At 34.4% G+C, this 4666-nt stretch overlaps 2 long non-coding RNA genes across 2 annotated transcripts in view; one reads left to right on the top strand and one right to left on the bottom strand.

Annotated features, from left to right (window-relative positions):
* Window positions 1-1188, bottom strand: part of LOC100575952 — a 2706-nt gene extending 1518 nt beyond the window's left edge. Inside the window, exon 1 of the long non-coding RNA XR_511211.3 lies at window positions 666-1188. This is a non-coding gene — a long non-coding RNA (uncharacterized LOC100575952). The remainder of the gene's footprint in view (window positions 1-665) is intronic.
* Window positions 1189-3608: 2420 nt separating this feature from the next.
* Window positions 3609-4408, top strand: LOC107885255. The gene is made up of 2 exons (XR_001680388.2): window positions 3609-3764; window positions 4211-4408. It is a non-coding gene; the product is annotated as an uncharacterized LOC107885255 (long non-coding RNA).
* Window positions 4409-4666: the final 258 nt, after the last annotated feature.

Here is a 4666-nt window from a genome sequence, read left to right as displayed (position 1 = left end):
AAAAAATTATATTTAACAAACCCAGACTCTGGCCAAACATTGTATGTCTGCATCCTCTTATTCATATTGCCTTTCCGTGAACGACACATAGGTATCTCTGCACTTTCCGCAATACAAGCAAGATCTGTGACGTTCACAATCCTCTTATCACTCTCACTCTCGAACCATCCAACTTCACACACTTTTATCATTTCTAAATTCTATTAATTTTTCTTTTACTCTCAACAAAAATGCATTATTCTTCATTAATGTTCTTCTTCAATTACACAGGTCTTCTAATCCATTAAACAATGATTTTGCAAAAATATTCTTACTTCACAAATGGATTGAGACAAATATTAAAAGACTACCTAGTTAAATAAAAAATACAAATTTGCTAAATACCTAATCAAAATTTTAAAATTATTTTAATTGCTTATTTGGAACCTCATGTGTAGTATTTATATAGTATGTTTATCGCTTTATTAAAATGTTTAATATTCCATAACTAAAAATATAGACAGCCCTACGAGAGCATATAATAGTAAATAAGTAAATAAGTCAAGTATTTAAAACCATTGCTCCGTGCCCTAGAGTCAACAGGTCATCAACATATTACTCTAAACATCTTTGACTTAGTAATTATTTATCAGTAATAAATAAAAATAATAAATTCGAATACCTACCTTACTCTGAACCACCTTACGATCCGCCATTGTAAATTAGTGTGTATAGAACTGCAATACACTGGGTCTCGATTTGTGCACAAGTCGAGTAAGTAGGTGGTAAGGTATTTGCGTTAACTTCCAATGTAGGTTCTTCAGTACTTTACGTCACGAGATACCTATACAGTGTACGTATTAGGTATAGGTATGACATGCGGTTCCAGTGAAATGTAGCGAGCGAGCCAGCAGTGAGGAATACGAAAAACTTTCAGGATACTGTGCTTAGTTGCGCTAGTGATCGACGGCGGTGGAGTGGTTCGATTACGCAATACTGGCCACCGGAGCCCGGATGGCGCGCTCGGCGTTTAATGGCGTCGGCAATCGGCACACCGGAAAATAGCGTAAACGAAGTCTCGTCAACGACAAATGGCGGCGGTGCGGATACCGTGTGAATGGAGGGACAAGATAAACCGTAGCTAGCTATTATCGTCTATATTAGTCTATATTATGACCGTACAATCGATTCTAAAACAATAATAGTATGAACACCGACGGCAGACCGACAGGGAGTTGAAACGCGAGTGGACTGAGCGGATTGCGCGTCTCCCGACTTTCAGAAATCTATGAATATCGCTCTCCTCGCTCCCCGCAGCCCAGAGGACAAAGAACAGGGAAGCGGCGGTGGTGGGTGACCAATCATCGCCAGTCGCCGGGCCGCCGAACGCCCAGAGTGAGATGAACGACGACGGGACGATAGAGAAATGGAGCACTGGAAGAAAAAAATATTTACACTCCGACAGGCGAAATCGCAGGCCTATAAAATAAGTCAGTGCATGAAACATGCGTAGATAAATAAATGAACATTTAAATCGAATCGTTTTCTTTTCCATGAGCGTGTAGCCCCCCGAACACAATAACCACCTCACTCGTGGCAACCGTCAACAGTTGTCTGCGCATGTCTCTCGAGCGCAATCGATACAGCTTTATTTTTCAATATAGCGTCGTATACAGAACCGTACAAAAACAGCTGTGTACTAGGGTAGCCGAGAGGGGAGGGGAGGCGAAAATGAATCCAACTCGTGTATACAGGGTGTAGCGGAAGGACCCGACAAACGAAAAACGAAAGATTGTCTCTGGTGAAATGCGTAGGTACCTAACCTTTGTAAGAAATTATGAAAATTATTAGGCATATGGATGGTAAATAAATTGAGGATTTATATAATATTCATGTCTGAAAGTTCGGAAACGAATTGAAAAAAACCGGACGAGTGCGAATCGGACTCGCGCACGAAGGGATCCGTACCATTATCTATAATATATATTATATTCTGACGGATTTTTAGTATTTGTTGTCATAGCGGCAACAGTAATACAATATCATCTATGAAAATGTCAACTGTCTAACTTTCAGAGATACAGCCTGGTGACCGACGGACGGACGGACGGTCCGAAGTTTCAAATTAATTTGGTCCAAACAAATATTTATTACAAAACATAAACTACTGGACTCGAATAAACGTATTTGCCATCAAAATGTTTCGAAAAATTAGATTTATGCGGATTGGCTTGCATTTTTTATTTCGATAAAAACGTATACTGTACTTGTAGCACAAGCGTCTTATAATAATTATTAAGTGTATACCTAATATTATGTAAATTTGAATAAAAAAAAATTAAAATATTGATTAGAACAAAAGTTATTTGATTTATCGTTCTGGACTCCGGTATCTATAGGTACATCTTGTATAGATTATAAGTAATAATTTATAACCAATAAGACTTTACTACTATAGGTAACAAATAACTACCTATAGATATACAAATTTAACTATATTACAGAATGTGATAGGTAGGTGTAATAATTATCAGTTAGGTATTTTAGAATTTTTTTTCATACAGAAAAATTAATTTTTTCACGATTGAAACGCTTTTTGTTGTTTGAAATATTATCATATCGTCAAGAGTTTCCTACTTGGTATGCATATAATATAATATATATAACACAATAGTCACAGCTAGATAGACCAGTGGTTCTCAACCAAAGTGTCGCGTATTACCGCAACGTGTGTGGTGTGTCGCCCAAACAATAATTTTTATTTATATTGTAGGTATAAAAAATATGTAAATTACACTATTATGGTGTTGAGACGTAGGTACCTAATTGTAAAAGTCACAGACAAAAAAAAATAATTGTGAAGAATCCCATTCTCGATTGACGTTGTATATAGGTACAATACTGTTACTTTTACAAAAATGCATTTTAATTGTTACACCTAAGTGTGTCACCATTTTTATGGATATTAAATATTAGGGAGTAGCCGAAAAAGAAGTTTGAGAAACACCGAGATAGACGATATCGACGTGCATGTCAACGATAATATTCTGTCGCACGTTTTACAATTTGTACATAATAATATACAGCCACGGATATATAAAACAAATATAGTTAGCTGAACTAGTCACATAGCCGACTTGACGATTGATTAATACATGACCTTTATATAACCTTCGTCGAATATAATATTGTTTTATGATAAACAATGCTCTCAAGACATAATCCAAACCATTTGTCTGGGATAGAAAAGTAAAATAAATTTAAGAAATTTACAGCGAAATTGGTAGTACTCTGAGTACGACTAGTAAATCGCATCTAATAGGTAAAATCATTTAACATAATTCATGAATTAGGTATTTATATATTTTTTACAACTTGAAATTTTCAGAAATTTTTTTTCCTCAACGATGAGTTGGAAGAAAATTAACAGACAACTAAAGGATTTGGAGGCCATACAGTTGATGATTTTAATTCACCCAGAAAAGCCTTGGATACTCAATAATGTCTAATTCACACACACCTATGTAAGTATATTACTCAAGTAGGTATCCAATTTTAAATGTTTCCAAAACCCTAAAGTTACTTATTAGTTTATCGTTTTTAGTTCATACAGTGTATTATACTCATTATGGTTATCAAAACTAAAACCTATGATGTACCACACTCAAGGATCTAAGAAGTCGAGCCAATGTGTTGACAATTTTTCAGACTTAGACTTTCTTGGAGATAACTCTACCGACTCGGATGAAGCCATACAATATTGGAGAGAATTATGAAACTCAAAAGTGAGAATATAGTTGATAGGTTTTTATTTTAAAGCTATTGTATCGTGCATCTTTTTTTACGAACATCCACCTGTTTACGGGACATATTGAATAATTTCTAATTGTGTGCGTGGACATATATTTGTATATCGAAAGGACTCAGCCCGTTTAGTCAAAGTAAATTAAATCATAAAAAATTATATGTTTCAATCTTAAAACATCCACGGCTTGCTTTTAAAGTAAAATACAAATAAATGCTTCTAATAAGTTCTTTCGTATAAGGTTCCTTAAAAAATATTTTTGCATTTAACTTTGGTTATAATATTATCTCATATCACTCTAATATTAAAGCTAACAGTACACAATTGGGTGTACTGTAGGTACTCAAATTTGCATGTTACTCATAGTTCAAACAGAGAAAACCACTGATACACTGGCATATTTTTAACAAAATTTAAATTTTTTAGGCAATACAATTTTGCTGAGCAAGAATCCAATTTCATTATTACAGAGGGCTTCAACATATTTAAATATTGCAAGGAGACACATAAAGAGTTTGGACTTCAGTAAGGGAATCTAGTTGGAACTGTGGAGATGTGTTTGTGAATAAAATTATTTTGTCAATGACTAATTTAAGAAAACTTTATTTTTAAATTTTATAATAATATATTACGGCAATCACCGATGTTGGAGGCGCTTCAAGTTCTTCAAATGCATCCATCAAAATGTAGTCCATAACAATATCATAAAATGTCATTTTTTTCACACCCCTAGTTGACAGTTCAATTTCAGCCTCTGTCCAGTGTGCATCAGTTTTTGCCCAACTCAACATCTCCTCATACGCTAAAAGAAAATTCTTAGGGTCCTAAAATAAAATAAAAATTACATTTTTATTAGCTAATAAATCAAAAACAAACTAAATA

Source organism: Acyrthosiphon pisum, chromosome X, assembly GCF_005508785.2.
Source record: "Acyrthosiphon pisum isolate AL4f chromosome X, pea_aphid_22Mar2018_4r6ur, whole genome shotgun sequence".
Taxonomy (NCBI): Eukaryota; Metazoa; Arthropoda; class Insecta; order Hemiptera; family Aphididae; genus Acyrthosiphon; species Acyrthosiphon pisum.
This window is presented reverse-complemented; position numbering and strand designations above follow the sequence as displayed.